At 38.4% G+C, this 17,032-nt stretch overlaps 1 long non-coding RNA gene across 2 annotated transcripts in view; it reads right to left on the bottom strand.

Annotated features, from left to right (window-relative positions):
* The window catches only part of LOC118897220, a 149,984-nt gene that overhangs the window by 59,362 nt on the left and 73,590 nt on the right, over nt 1-17,032 (bottom strand). For both annotated transcript variants that reach the window (XR_005020374.1, XR_005020373.1), the window contains exon 3: nt 15,804-15,979. This is a non-coding gene — a long non-coding RNA (uncharacterized LOC118897220). The remainder of the gene's footprint in view (nt 1-15,803; nt 15,980-17,032) is intronic.

The following is a 17,032-nucleotide window of genomic DNA, read 5'->3' as shown; positions in this document are numbered from 1 at the left end:
ACTTTGGGACCACATCGTCAAGAAAGAGCCGAAGAAAAACACCTGCCGTGTCCAGTAGAAACGGTCTGTTACAATTGCCCTCCATAAAGTATTTGCTCCTACTACAGAGGGAGTCAGGAGGCAGCCTCTGAACTGAGAAGAAACAGGTCTACCTGGGATTTATGGTTCAGCGTCCTCTCATCTTTTAGTCAGAGAGCTAACTGACTCACGTTTTCCTCCCACATAAATTGCCTTTGTTCTCTTTCTCTTAGGAGGCCTGGATCGATCAGGTAATGAGATTTGAAATGTCTGTCTGTTTCCCGTGAAGCGTCATGAAGGACAGCATCATTCCCAAAGACGTGTTCCTTGTGCAAGGAAATAAGCAGGGAACTTTGAAACCTAGTTGGTGAAAATGGCCTCAGTGGGACCGTTTAAATAAACAGCCACTGTGCCTCATTTTAAGACTGTTTCTCCTGTTATTTCTGTAAAAGAGCCCCGTGCATGCCCAGGTAGCATGACATTTACTGATTCCACCAAATCACCGATAGAATTGCATCCTTCAAAGTGAGAAGCAACATGGTCCAGGAAGAAGAATTATAGGAGAATTGATGAGAGAAAAGTTGCTACTGCTAAGAGATGAGGAAAAATGATCGGGAACGTCATGAAGAAAAAGTGTGGGATTTGGGGCTTGAGACAAGTTACAACTCAATTCTCCAACAGTTACATAACGTTGAGCAAATTGCTTGACCTCCCTGGAGCTTGGTTTTGGAATCCCGTTCTGTAAAAATGAATAGGATAATACCTATGGAAAAACATTTATGTGAGCACTTATACATATATTTAAAAATCTAATAAAAATTCAGCAACTGAAACATATCAGCCTATTTGACCTAAGTAAACTGCTATTTCAAAACACAGAGTTTATGGCAAGGATCTGCTACAATAGCAGAAAACAGTTGTTCTGTCTCAGAAGGTTCTGGTTAAAAAATAGTTAGAAGGGAGCAGGTGGCATAATCTAACAAGATATTGGTAGACCAGTTCAGAAGATAACACTCAGCCCTAGTTAACAATACTGTATTGTATATTTGAAAATTGCGAAGAGAATAGATTTTAAACGTTCCCATCACAAGAAAAATAAAATTTGTAACTATGTCAGGTGATGGGTGTTAACTAAACTTACTGCGGCGATCATTTTGTAATGGGTACATATATCAAGTCATTATGTTGTATACCTTAAACTAATACAATGTTACATGTCAATTATATCTCAATAAAACTGGGGAGAAAAAAAAATAATGCTCAGAGTTTCTCCTTTTGACTAGTTTGACTCTATTTTGATGTGGGGAGGGAATTATGTGTGATGTATTTTTATACTATAAGAGAGCAAATAAGAGGGTGGGTTATTTTTCACAACTTACGCAATTGATTTCCTGTGGTATCTTGTTTTGTGCTCTCTCACATTTTGACGATAACAAACTTCTTTTTTTGTTTCACCCCTCTGGAATAACAGGATATTATCCTGGCATGTTAAAGAGGGACTTCATGATACGGGGTGCCTACATGTTTACACTCTTAAGAGTGCTAATTACCATTAGTATAGAATTATAATCAAATAGTTTTAATATATTTCTAGGGAGTATAGAGAAATACTTCCAATAGTAGGAAATAATAGATGAAAGCAATTAATATATCAATGCAAAAGTTCTGTTTACACATTAATATTACCATAGTGTTAAAGCAAAATATAAAGTAAACCGATCCCTCAGCTCTCTTCATACCTAGCAAAGAACAGAGATTTTACAGGAGATGGGGCATGAGACAGGTTTCCCATGAACGCTGGGGACAGGTCTAAAGGAGAATTACCCCTGCCACCTCCTATGGGGCTTTGTAGTTTTCAAAAGGTTTTATCATACAATCTTATTTGATCTTCACCACAATTTGGAAAGAAAGGTAATTCAATTTAAAGAGATGGAAACTGAGATACAGGGAGGTTGCCATTTGCCCACCTTCACCCAGACAAGTGACAGTCCCAGGACAAGCCTTCATCCCACCCCACCCCCTACACAGGAAAGCACAGAGGAAACAAAGTATCTACTGGTTGCTTATATAAGACTCAGGAACTACTTTGAAGGGTAATTATGTAGCAAACATAAATGAAGGGCTTCCTGGATATCACATTTAGGAAAGAGGAGATAATGTTATGGAAAAACTTCCCCCTCAAAATATGTAGAAACTCTAAAGAATTATAGGGATTTATAAATCTACACCCTTATCCAGTTACTGTTGGCATGAATCTTATGATAAAGTTGCTACTCTCAGAGTTTTTTTCCAATTCTCCAAATCACAGAGTTCTAGACTGAAAAAAAAACTTCTCAAATTTCAGAAGAGAGGATAGCATTAAATATAGACTCATGCGTCACATGGGTTTGCAATGATTTTGAACAAAATCATTTTAAATAATGTTTATGGTGTTGTTTGAGCGGATAGAATTTTAATGTTTTGCTTGGTGCTATCATTTGAAGTTAGAAGGGAATAAAAGGGAAGCAAGAATGTACAGAAAGACATAGGATAATAAACCCTGAATCTAATAATAAAATTCAAGTCCAGCATGTTTCACCATTAAATAAGCTAGGTACATTTGATATAATGGCTGAAAATTATTAAAAGTTGAGTCTTTTGCGGATAAAATTATGAGACTCTCAAAGCATGCCTTTGTTCTTCCAAGATGGCGGGAAGATGCACTCTGGGCCAACTACAAGGTGTGGCAATGAAGAGCACATCACTGCCCGACAGAGGAGCCAAGATGCACAGTGTACACTTATAGACAAGTAAATTAGGCATTGAGTTCTGCAACCAGAATAGTCCTTACAGATCAGGAGCTCAGTTCCCATCTTTTAGAGGAGAAAAATATAAGGCCTAAAGTGGGTAAACACCACGCTCAATGTCCCTCACCTCCTAAATGGCAGAGATAGGACTAGAATCTGGACATCCACATTCTCAGTGAATGCCTCGTACACTAGACCATGTATCATGTTTTCCTTTTACACTTACCTCGATTCTCAAAGTCTTACAGAATGAGCATGTATTGCTTTCATGATCAGAAAAAAATTTAATGAAGGAAAAATATACCACAGGAAGCACATAGAAGGTGGACACCCTAGGTTGTGAAGCATTAAGGAAGGAGAGGAGTTTGGATTGAGAGAGTCTAGATGGGGAGAGATGGTAGTGGAGATGGCATTTGAGGTGACGGAAAGGTGGGATGGAGTGAGTGGTGGGAACACGGTGGAGCAAAGATAATAGGGCCAGAGTATGTAGAAGGTACTGTGAACATTGGCAGAAGAATGGAGACTGGGGGTCTTGGAGGGATGACTCATTCCCCTTTGTGTCTCAAGACTTTGGTATATTGGGGATGTTTAATATCCTGGAAGGAAGGGAGAAAGGGTGGGAGATGGGAAGGCAGGGATGGGGAGAGGAAGAGAGGGAGGAAGGAAATGGTAAAAATATGAGGATAAGGGAAGTTGAAACCACATTGTGGAGATTTTGCATTGTCAATTCTTGGAATTTGGACTTCATTTATGAAATTAAATGAATGTACTGATATGACTTCTGATCAGGGAAGCTACTTGATTTGGATTATGTTTTAGAAAGACCATTATAGCAGCAATAAAAAAAAGATGAATTGGGAGGTGAAAAGACTGGAAATATGGAGGTTTGAGATTTTCAGAACTTCTCATACAGTTGTTTCTTTTCTCTTTAATTTTGATACTCTGGTTAAAGGTTCCAACACTCAATTAGCAACCTGTTTTGAACATAGGGGCTCAAAAGATATCTTGAATTGTTCTTTTTCCTGAGTGTTTTATAAGCCCTGAGCTGGTGAAATGTATTAGCTTAACTGATTATATTTAAATCTGAATCAAAATTGTGGATTTAAAAGCTGCAGTATGTTTGTTTTTCTTTACCATCTGGTCCTTTATTTTTCTATTTTTTTTATTTTTTAACATCTTTATTGGAGTATAATTGCTTTACAATGGTATGTTAGTTTCTGCTGTATAACAAAGTGAATCAGCTATACATAAACATATATCCCCATATCTCCTCCCTAACGCTGCAGTTTTTAAACAAAAATATAGGTTAAATAAAAATATCAAATTCTAAATATGATTAAAACTCACAGTCTTTAAGATAAAACCACCCTGAAATATTAAAGAAAAAACAGTATGCTATTATCAAAATATAGAGTTCATATAATTAGGAAAAAACCCACACATACACAAAATGTCTTCCTGCACAGAATTCTAAAAGACACATTTTTCCAAACAAAGTAATGAACATGAAGAACTTAAAGCAGACAAGTTCTCACTCCAGCCAGTGACCGGCAACTCTGCTCTCCATCTTTTAGGACACCACAGATCTCATGGAATGAGGTCTTCAGAGACAAAATCCCCATAAAGCCAAAGCTACAAATGACCAATGGAGTATGGAAGCACGCAATTCCTAGTCTATGCTTCAGTTAACAGGAGGGGGAATGATGGGCAGAATGTAGAGATGAAACCCTGGGCTCTTGGAGGCTGAGCTGTAAAAAAGCTCTAAAGTTAAGGAGAAGAATAAGGAGTGGCCTGAATTGGGGATGGTAAATAAGATGGAGTAAAATCTCATGAAATAATGAAGTAACAGAAAAGGAAGGAGCAGACAAAAGCAAACCCGTGAGAGACAGATCTATAGAAATTACCAAATCAACCATGGGGCCTTTAGAATGAAGGGATCATTCATGTGCTGCAAAAGATTAAGCGAATCTGCAAGAGCCATAAAGCCTTACTTCTCTGGAAAGAGAATTCAAAGCTGCACAGGAATTCAACTAGCGCACAGACAAATATCCGGTGACACTACCAGGAGTTCAAAAATGCTCTTTGCCTAGAGTCCAGTGCATTGGGGGAAAATAGCTTAGGAGGATTTAGGAACAAGATACATAAGAGCAACCCTATAAATATAACAAGGCAAGTGAAAGGTGAAGATCTTATAGGAGGGAAAAACACATCTGAACTAACACAAGTCATGGGAACATAAATCGTCCAGGGTAAGTAATGATGATTTCATACCACCTTATTGAGCTCTTCAGTAAGTTGACTCTTCAAAGCTATTGGAGAAGTTTTGCATGTGGTATTCTCCAGCCTAGGGGAATAATGTGTTACAGGATATCTCTCACCCCCTCTTTTTTCATCCAGTCAGTTTTCTCTTTCTATTCACATCAGGACTTATTGAGAACATCTGCTCCATTCATCACGACTCCACAGAAGCAAGGGCACTGTTCACCTCAGAACCCTGAGAACATCTTCTGTCTGTGTGCCTGAGATGGATGCCCAGAGCTTTCAGGGGGAGGCTACTCATGTACCAGGTCTTTCCTTAACCACTGGGAGATGCAAAAGAAATGGCACACAGAAAGTAAAACACGCGCACGCCCTGCCCCACCCCCCAACAGAAGTAAAAATCTACTGATGACATTAAAGGACTTTGAGTCTTCTTGTTTTGAGGATTCTGGAAGTATCTCTTCAGAAAAGTCACATTCAAAACTCATCCGCCAAGGCAAGTGACTAATTAGTTTGGAACACAATGAATATAAACAGTAAAGCTGGAGTTCAGACTTAGGAAAGAGAGGAAATCGGTACATTTCTAATGTCAGGAGCAGGCAGGTAACTCAGCAAAAAACAAAAACAACGAGAAACCATAATGGCTACAATTAGCAGAGGCTACCCATGATGACACATCTGGAGAGGAGAAGTCAGATGATGTGAATAAAAAGTTCACTCAGGATGATGCTGAATGGTCAATGAGTTTGTATTTGAAAAGGATTTAAGGTTAGAGGATTAAGAAAACCTAGGAACCTCCATAGCAGTTTGTGCTGTGGTCAGAGGCATTGCTCAGTGTGGTGGGGATTATGTTCATCCCCAAGTTTCTCCCCGAGCTGCACCCTCAGTGGGAGACACAGGGTACAAATTCATCATTACCATGACCGTTTTCTTGGCGCAGATGGGGCATGGTGAAGGGGTTCAGGAATGAGGATTCCATGCTCAGTTTTCTCCCCAACCTTCTCACTGTGGTGTCCCTCTCAGTTCAGCCAACAACAAGATGAGCAGACATGTCACATTCAGGAAATGCACAGAGGTTAGATAGCCTGCTGCCATCTGTCCCCCTTGGGGTAGAGCAACACCAAAAGTATTTCCCTAGGCTGGGCAGTGAATTCACTCATCTGACATGGTGAATAGCTGCTCTCCTGCCTGGGTCAAATCCTCGCTCAAGGTTCTTTTACACTGACATTCTTAAAGGAAGGACTCCACATCCCAGAGACAGACATAAACCAGGAGAGAAACCAGGAGTCACGCAAAAGGGGGATAAAGGTATTTTTCCAAAGACATACTTGGGCTGATGGACAAAAGGATCACCCAGTCTTGCACACTGCAGGCATGCAGGGCTGGGCTGATGACTGATGTCACAACTCGGACAGGAGGCAGGTGAGGCCTCAGCAACAAGAGCCTTCGAACAACCAGCTGATTGCTGTTCTCTCCCTCTGAAATTCCCTTCCTGTGTACTCATCCCTTATGGCCCGATATTACCCATCCTTCATGGTTTAGCTCAAGTGCTACCTCCTGCAGGAAGCCTTCCTAGCTTTATGCAGCCAAGTGACATTTCTCTCTCCTCTCAGTTCCCATGACCTGTGTTTCTCCTGCAACCCATGTGGCATCTTCACTAAACCCAGTAGTGTTTAAGAGCTCAGATCTGGAGCCAGACTGCCTGGGTTCATAATCTTAACCTATCTGTTGCCGTTTCATTATTTGTAAAATAGGATAACAGAATCTACTTCACTGGGCTATTGTGAGGACAAAGTGAAATAACTTTCTTAAAGTGCCCTTCCCCTGGGAAGAGCTATATAGGTGCTTACCATTACAATTACTATTACTAGTGGTTTAAATCGATACTACTCAACCGCTTCTAACAGATAGTAGCTCCTTGAGGCCAGGATCTGTGCTTGATTTGTTTTGTCCCCCACAAACTATAGCACACTGCTTAGGACACAATGACATGCATAAGTAATGAATATAACATTCATCAGTTTTTTTAGATGTTTGTATTTTAAGGGTAGAGTTCTTGGGCAGCAGGGAGGGGAGGCAGGCAAGACCAGGGCTGAAGGAACTGGCCATTCTCTATATCGGCCTCTGCCAAAGCTGCCAGGGGTTCAAGGAACAGAGTTAAATGCATTGGCCAAATTCAGACAAATGTCACCATCAAGGGGGCTTAATTCATTAGAAAGAGAGAGGTGGTGAAAGACTCGCTTCTTCAGAAAGAGAGACTCAATGTAAGATAGAACTAAGCTATTTTGGACCTATTTATTTCAAGTCAACACAATAGTATGTGTTTGCAGGGCCCAGAAGGCCAGTAATATCCAGAGTAGACTGAGGTTTTGTGGTCAGAAAAATACATATCAAAATCTTGCCTCCACATGTGGCTAGTTACATGACCCTGGGCCAGGATGTAAGCTTTTCTGTAAAATGGGAATAAGCATACCTAACATTTGGGACTGGTGGAAGGATTAGCAATAAGTAGCCAGTCCAATTTGGACCCATAGCAGATGCTCAGCAATTGGCATTTATTCTTGTTCTTGTTCTTGTTATACTTGGCAGGTTAGAGAGCAGCCTGTGAGCAGAAGATTCAATTCCAAGTCCTAGGGATGGTGGGCCTGGCACAACCTGGGATGATGCTGGACTGGCCAAGGTTGGACCCAGTAACTAACGCTGGCAAGGATGGAGACGGCAGAGGCAGGGGCTTTGCTCAGCCCTCCCATCTTAACATTTTTTTGCATACAAACTGACCACACACATATTCTGTGATCCATTCTCCAAGAATAGCTCCACCTTCATTACTGGCATCACCCAACCAGAAAACACAATCCTGTGGTACTTCCTTTGAAGGTAAGGTAAGCTGGGGGCTGAGGCAAGGATAGGACAGAATAAGGAAAGCCAGTTAAAGGGTAGAGATATTTGGGAGAATGAGAGACCATTGAGTTGAAGTGGTGGAATTCCACAACAGCTTGCTGAAAAATGAGAAAATCATTCAATATACTTTGCCAAACAGCTGCTTTGATTGATTTTTTTTTTTTTTAAAGCATGAACCAACCAAGTTTTCCAGCTGTCAGAATTGTGTAGCCAAAGGCACAGACTACGTTGCTGTAAGAAATAAAGGATGGCTTGAGCAGGCATGTTTAATAGGCCAAAGAATGGTATTAAGAATTCTAAAGGGAAAGATGGAGGAAATACAAATAAGCAGATTTTCCAAAGCTATTTCTGCCTATAGTATATTAGTGGAGGAACCCCAAATTCTTTAAGATTTATGTAAAGATGACACGCATAGTCACAAACAAGGAGGGACCTCAAAGATTACACAATTATGAGTATTTTTCCAGAAATCAGATTGCACAGAGTTGGGGCTATTGAGAGGTTCTCAGAGCCAGTGATTTAAAGATATTATTCTTTTACTTTAGGTGTTAGTAATTCAAGGGCTTCTGGGCTTTTTTTCTCTACCTTTTCTTCTAAGAAGAAAGGGGGCCAGGATAGAAATTAGCTGAAGACAAAGGGAAGTTCATTGCTGCCTCTTGTTTTGTTTTTTTTGTGTGTTTTTTTTTGTTTGTTTTTCTTCTCTTCTTCTAAGTTACTTGTAAGCCTTTGCCTGTACATTAAAATACATCCTCATTTTTAACTGGTTGCTAAGAACTGAAACTGAAAAGGGAGGCCTAAGAGGGAAGACAAGCCTTTAGGGGCAGGATGTCCACAGAAAGCAACTTACCAAATTAGAGCTGTCTCCTCATTCGTCTGCCAGGCCCTGAGGCCTTCGCATGCCCTAGCTTCACATGACTGCATATCCCAGGGATAATTTTAAAATACATAAATTTTACTTTTATCAAAGCAATTCATGTTCACATTTTAAAAATCAAATACAACTAAGAGGTCTGTAATGAAAAACTGCATTCCCCTGGCCCACCCCATGGTCCGGCCCCAGGCAACAACTTAAAACACTTGAATTGTTTCTTCTGGCATCTATCTCCACATCTCTCATAATATACTCCTGGTGCTCTTTTTCTTTTGAAGATATTATTTGTTAATTTCCTAGCATTTTAGTTGATGATTTAGCTCTCTTATATCACCTCACCTCTCCTTTCCATCCAATATAGATATTGTTTCAGTTGTCTATTTGGGGATAACAAATCACCCCAAAATTAGTGGCTTAAGGAAATAACAAGTTATTATTTTTGGGGATGCTTTGCATCAGTTGGGTGTTCTTCTGGCTTCACTTATGTAACTGCATTCAGCTGGTGGACTGGCCAGGAGCTGGACTCAGCTGAGCTTTCATTCAGGGCTCCTTAGTCCTCTTCCACATGCCTCACTCGGGCTTCCTCAGAACATGGCAGTCTCAAGGCAGCATTCCAAGAGGAAGCATTCCTAAAGCTTGAAAACAGAAGCTACAAGATCTCTTAAAGTCCAGCTTCACAAGCCTTCAGCATTCGCTTCTACCGCAGTGTATGGGTCCATGTAAGGGACAGGGCAAGCCTAAACTCTGAGGGAGGAGAAATCAACTCCACATCTTGATGGGAAGAGTGACAAAGTCTCATTGCATAAGGCATACAGGATGGGAGATATTTGGAAATAAGTTACCACAGCTATATCTAACTCTGTTTAATTAATAGCAGTATTTAAGTTATTGTTTAAATATTGAATAAGGCAGAGACAGATTCTACAGGTATAGTTCCATTTTGCACAACATATTTACTTTTCCTAGAGTTAATGACTATTATTTTGTTTTTATGTTTGCTTTTGACGTGAGTGGTCTTCAGTGTACCTATCCTTAGTTTTTTTCCATCAGATCAATTATGTGTTCACTTTTCAAATGTAACAGACTGCCAGGAGAGCTTCTCTCCCAGAAGTTTCTATCTTCCATCCTCCTCCTGCAGTCTGAACTGGCTTTTCTCTAGAAAAAAGCTGTCATCTTATGACTTCACTTCACCGCTTTCACCCTTTGTTGGGTTTCTCTTTCCTGAATGCTTCTTTCTTAAAAAACAAACAAACAAAAAAAACTTCTTTATTTTGCACCTCTCTAATAGCTTGTTAATAAAGGTGGGGGAGGAATAAACATTTTAAGTCCTTCTTTTCAAAGCATCTTGAATCTCCAAAAGATCTCTGGGGACATCAGGTACACAAAATTGAAATTATGACTTTGCAACCTCAAGGTTTCATAATGCTGAAGAAGAGTGGGGATAGTTTCGTGAAGTCAGTATAACTGTACAGGGAGCTCTAATGAATGCAGAGTTTTAAAGGATATGTATAGAGTGGGGAAATAATGAAGGTGACCAACTGGTCAGAAAATAATAATTAGATTTACATGATTCTTACAATAAGTTTGAGGGACAACCAAAAGGGCTTACTTAGTTTTGTAAGGTTCAAGAAGGAAGTGTTGGAACTAATGGCATAATTTTTATGTGAAAATATATAATGGTATAATTATAAGAAAATAGATAATGGTATAATTTTTTTTATTTATTATTTATTTATTTATTTATTTATTTTTGGCTGTGTTGGGTCTTTGTTTCTGTGCGAGGGCTTTCTCCAGTTGTGGCAAGCGGGGGCCACTCTTCATCGCGGCACGCGGGCCTCTCACCATCGCGGCCTCTCCTGCTGCGGAGCACAGGCTCCAGATGCCCAGGCTCAGCAGCTGTGGCCCACGGGCCCAGCTACTCCGCGGCACGCGGGATCCTCCCAGACCAGGGTTCGAACCCGTGTCCCCTGCACCGGCAGGCAGACTCTCAACCACTGTGCCACCAGGGAAGCCCCGATAATGGTATAATTTTTAATGAAAACTGAACTTCATTACCGATTCTCTTAAAAAAGAGAATATTTTCTATGTATGTACCACATCTTCTTTATCCATTTATCTGTTGATGGACATTTAGGTTGCTTCCATGTCCTGGCTATTGTAAATAGCATTGCAGTGAACATTGGGGGTGCATGTATCTTTTCAAATTATGGTTTTCTCCAGATATATGCCCAGGAGTGGGATTGCTGGATCATATGGTAGCTCTATTTTTAGTTTTTTAAGGAACCTCCATACTGTTCTGCATAGTGGCTCTGCCAGTTTACATTCCCACCAACAGTGTAGGAGGGTTCACTTTTCTCCACACCCTCTCCAGCATTTATTGTTTGTAGATTTTTTGACAATGGCCATTCTGACTGGTGTGAGGTGATACCTCATTGTAGTTTTGATTTGCGTTTCTCTGGTAGTTAGTGATGTTGAGCATCTTTTGATGTGCTTTTTAACCATCTGTATGCCTTCTTTGGAGAAATGTCTATTACTCAGCCATAAAAAAGGATGAAATAATGCCATTTGCAGCAACATGGATGGACCTAGAGATTGTCATACTGAGTGAAGTAAGTCAGACAGAGAAAGACAAATATCATATGATATCACTTATATGTGGAGTCAAAAAAAAAAAAAGACTACAAATGAACTTATCTACAAAACAGAAATAGAGTTACAGATGTAGAAAACAAGCTTATGGCTACCAGGGGTTAAGGTGGGGGAGGGATAAACTGGAAGATTGGGATAGACACATACACACTACTATATATAAAATAGATAACTAATAAGGACTTACTGTATAGCACAGGGAATTCTACTCAGTACTCTGTAATGGCCTATATGGGAAAAGAACCTAAAAAAGAGTGGGTATACGTATATTTATAACAGATTCACTTTGCTGTACACCTGAAACTAACACAACATTGTAAATCGACTATACCCCAAGAAAAATTTTAAAAGTAGAGAGAATATTTTCAACTCTGAAAAGGGCAGAAAATACATGGATATGTGGAGACAATACCAGTGTCCACTGATAGCTTGTTCTCTCCTTCCTGATACAATGGAGGGCTGTGATTCCCTACCGCTTGAAGTTTGGCTTGGCTATGTGATTTGCTTTGGCCATGATATGCCACTAGAAGTGATATGTATCATTTTGAGTTTAAAATAGTTAATTGCCTGTGCATGACTTTCCAGCATGATCTTCCAGTCATTGCAATCATGTAAACCGATTTTGATACATAAGTGCAACACTAAAATATAATTGATGCTATTTGTCACTGCAGCATAACCTAGCCTAATCCAAATAAAACAAGAAAATTGAAGCCAAACACAGGTGAAGTGATCATAAGAAAAAATTAAGATGTTTTTAATGTGTTTCCTGGCCTTGAAAAGTTATAAAGGGCAACATATATACTCATTAAAAACACAATCTTTGGAATTTGAGACCTGGCTTTGAATCCTGGTTACTACTTACCATATGGGTGACTTTGGGCAAATAGTTAGCTCTTTGGGTCTTGGATTCCTGATCTGTAAATTTCAGATATTCATGCCTACTTCATAGATTTGGGGGAAATTAAATTAGATAATGTAGGTCAGGTGTCTATGCAGTGTTTATACACGCAACTTTTGGAATAAATGGTTATTGCTGTTTTTGTTGTTAAGAGAAGTTCCCAAATGTAGCCTCAAAATTCTGCCAGAAATCTTATAAGAATTAAGATAGAAAATACTATCTTGCCTCACCAAAAAGAACATGCTGCAAAAATATATATTGCACTTAATGTCTATCCCAAGTAGTTTTCTGGGTCAAATTATAAAATTGAGTATTTGTGAACTCTAAGAGAAGAAAGAGGAGAAAAATAATATGTTCATGAAAAACGAGATACATCTTAAGCTTTCCTTTTTGTAAAATAAGATTATCGGAATGGTAGATTTGGGGTAAACTATAGATATAGTGTAATTTGGGGGAAACTATAGTGTACCCGACCACACCAAAACATTTCACAATGTCTCCCTTTAGTAACTACAGATAAAAGTACAAAAATGAGGATATCTTAACAACAAAATCTAATAGATTTGTAACTGAAAGGGCCAATACTACTGTATGTCAAGGGAGACATGGCACAGGGCACCACATTATTCATTCAAAAATCATTTATTGAACACCTACTACCTAATAGGTGTGCTAGGTGCCTGGGGTGTAGCAAGGAACAAACAAACTTGTGTTAATTTTTTTTTTTAATTGAAGACTTAGATAAAGGCATAGAATGTTGAACCAAATCCTCTTTGACACAAAATTGGGCCAGAGAGTAAATGCATTGAAAAGAATAATCCAAATGCAAAATGATGTTAAGAGATTATAGCAGGAGATCAATTCTAGCATTTTGTTGTGCTACTCTCAAGAATTTATTTGATCTCTCTAAGCCTCAGCTTTCTTGTGGATAAAATGGAGACAACGATATCAGCTGGTTGACTTGTTTTGAGCTTTTAAGCTAATGTATGTAAAGAATATAGCACTGCGCCTGGAATATCCTAGATGCTTAAAATGTAATCACTTTTATTGCTATGGGAATTATCTTTCCACAAAGAGTCATTTGTTCATGCATGCAAGGATTCTCAAAATGTACCAGAAGGCAAAGAGAAGTAAGGTGAATGGTTCAAGGTCAAATAATGAGAAATTGATAGTATCAGAACTTAAAGTAATTTTTCCCTATTTCTGATTAAAAATTTAATATTCTTGTAGTGACCAATATTTGATATTCAAACTCCTGTCATAAAGAATGCAGTTATTGAAACAATTTCAAGGTACAATAATTTGAGAGTGCCAGGAGATCCTTTGGAACTCAAAGGGAAATTTTGTTATCCACATAGGAATTTCTGTTTCTGTTATTTTAAGCTAGTTACAATTATTGGAAACCAATATTGCTTTAAAAAAGAATCGGTGATATTTCTTTCATGGGAAAATCAACCTACCCTAACAAGAAAGTCCTTTTCTGTAACTGCACACAAGTTAGATGAAGAAGAGAAGTTGGTAAAGCATGAGAAGCCTTTCTCTTGGCCATCACAAGGGTGAATAGGCTGGATGACATGAATCAAAGTAATACTGAGCATCTTACATGATCCTTATGGCAACCCAATGATGAAAGTAGTTAGTGTCCTCATTTATGTAGTGAGAAAATAGGCTCAGAGGGTTTAAGTGACTTTTCAAGTCACCCAACTTGTAAATACTTGAAGAGAGACTCAAATCCAGGTCTTTGCGATTCCATCTCCCATGCTCTTTCTCCTCTTCCACATTGCCTCTGGCATGTTTTTCTGCCTATGATGAGCTGCTGAGTCCTTAGCATTACCTCAAAAGTACCTGCTCACAAGGTATGTCATACTTGGCTAATTCCCACTACCCAGAGAACAGCCCCTTCTATGGGGTCTTTTCTTTGTTATGTCAATATAAAAATAGTGCAAAGCTTGGGAAATAGATTTTTAAGCTATTAAAATCTTACCATCTTAACAATACTATTTTAATTGTGTTTACATGCATTCATATTTTTAAATAATTGTAATCATACTCTCTATATAATTTTGTATCATTTATTCACTCATTAAACGCATATTTACTGAGTGTTTGTTATGTTGCAGGCACCATTCTACCAGTGAGAACTACATACAGCAGAGAACAACAAAGTCCCTGATCTCTTTGAGATTACATGTGCTGGAGAAGACAGATAACAAACAATATAAATAAGTAAGATATATTGTACATTAGATGATAAGTGCTAAAGAAGAAATTAAAAACAAAAACAGGCAAAGGGGGTAGAAGTTTGGGTGGGGATAAGAGGAGCAGTTGAAATTTTAGATAGATTCCAGGAAACACTTTGCTGAAAAGTTAACAACTGAGAAAAGACCTAAAGGAAGTGAGAGAGTGAGCCCAATCTGTGGCATGGCAGGCAGAATTTTAATATGACCCCATGGTGCCCTTTGCTCCTTGGTTTGATTTCCATGATTATGTTATGTGGCAAAAGGGATTTTGCAGACATTGACCTTAAGACAGGTCAATAGGCCTAACCCATTGCATATGGGCCTAACCTAATCACATGAGCCCAATAAAAGTAGAGTTTTCTCCAGTTGGTAGCAAAAGAGAAAGTGAGGAACAACATAAGGGAGGTTCTCTAATGCTCAGATGGAGGGGACCACATGGAAGGGCCTCGGAGAAGCCTCTAGAGATGACAGTGAACCCACCAGCGAACAGCCAGAAAGAAGATGAAAATCTCAGTCCTGCAAATGCAAAATACTGAATTCTACCAACAACTTGAATGAGGCTGGAAGCAGATTCTTCCCAAAGTCCCGGGATAAGAGTCTAGTTGGTTGTACAACACAGGGAATATAGCCAATATTTCATAATAAATACAAATGGAATAAGCCCTTTAAAAATCATGAACAACTATGTTTTACACTTGAAACTTATATAATATTGTACATCAATGATACCTCAATTTAAAAAATAAAAATAAAAAAGGAGTCCAGCTGGCCTTCACCTTAATTTCAGTGTGCGTGGAGCTGACTGAGCCAAGTGTAGAGAAGTGAGTACACAGAGGTATGGGCATTGTTTCATGCTTGTATTCCTGATGATAAGGATATTTTTGTTAGCTATACAATATTCTCATGTGTACCACAATTTACTTAGACCTTCTCCTCTGACTAAGTCTGTTGCTTCAAGTCTTTTTTCATTAGAAACTGCCACAACAAGTACCTTCATTCATATAGCATTTTTCCTTAGTTGGCTAGTTTGTCTTTCCAAAGATTGTTATTTTACAATAATATATGGGCCTCAATTTCCCTGGATTCTTGCAAGCACTGAGTATTATCATTCTTTTAATTTTCCCTATTTTAATAAGTAAAGAATAGCAACAATTAAAGTCTTTTCTGTGAATACTTACAAGAATGAAGATTTCTCCCAATTTGTTTCCTCCTAGCATTTCCGTTCATTGATTTTTGAAAGACGCAGTGTTGCTTATTGAGTTACTGACAGGTAAGGCAATCAATAGAAAGGTTTCAGACTTGATTTTGATCATGACTTGCTCTTCTTCAATCCTCTATGTCTCCAGTTCTTCACCTAGGAAATGAAGATGAAGTCTGGCATCGTATCAAAACAATACTTATAAAACATTTACAGAAGTATCCCTGCATTTCTTCCTATTAACCTAAATATATATTTTCTTTTAAAACAAAAAAAGTGTTGTATAGTGCAAATAACTCTATTGTATTAAGTAGTCCTCAATCATCTAATTAGCATGCTGTGTAACTTTGAGTAAGTCACTTCAACTCTTTGTAGCTTAGTTTCTGCATCTATATAATGAGGAAATGGGAGTAATTTTCTAGCCAATTCCTGCATGCTATGAGTGTCTATGATCTTACATAGAAACTATCCACATAATTTACCAGACATGGGCTCTGGTAAAGCCTATCCTCTCTGCACAGATACAATGGGTCTACATTTGACCCCCAAATTAGTTATTTCTGATCATCTCCCTCAGATACACTTTTAACAGCTCCCTATTCCATTCCTGTTTACTCTGTTATCTCTTCAAATAGTTACATCTTAGCTTTTACTTTTAAGGTAAAAAATTAAACCCAGGTGTCGTCTTCTTCTCTACAATAAATATCAATGATCAAGGAATTATAGACGTTGAAAAATGTATTTATACCACCAAAAAGCATAACCCCAATAAATAGCCCTCTGAGAAATTGAACAAAGGTCCAAGGAGTGAAAACACAAATAAACGAGGATTGAGAGGGTGATGAAAATCACAGGTTTGGAAGATATTTTAAAACTCACAAATGAATAATAAATGCTGCTTTATTCCAATACATTTAATAAAATAGATGGATGATTTTCAAGGGAAAAGTATGTTCCCAAGTTGGTTCTTAAAAAAACAAGTAATGAGCAGATCAATAACCAAAGATAAAATTGAATAGGTGTCAAAGGGACATCATTAAAGAATAAATATGGCTAATTTTGTCTGTGTATTCTTTCAAACTTTCAAAGGCAAGAAAATTACTCTGCTTTTGAAAATATTTATTAAATAAATATGTCTTTAAAAACAGAGCTCTGGGAAACTTTCCCATTCACTTTGAGGTTAGCATAATTTTAATATCAAACTTCAAA

This window comes from Balaenoptera musculus, chromosome 6 (assembly GCF_009873245.2).
Source record: "Balaenoptera musculus isolate JJ_BM4_2016_0621 chromosome 6, mBalMus1.pri.v3, whole genome shotgun sequence".
Lineage (NCBI taxonomy): Eukaryota > Metazoa > Chordata > Mammalia > Artiodactyla > Balaenopteridae > Balaenoptera > Balaenoptera musculus.
Note: the sequence above shows the minus strand (reverse complement) of the source record. Positions and strands in the feature narration are given on the sequence as shown.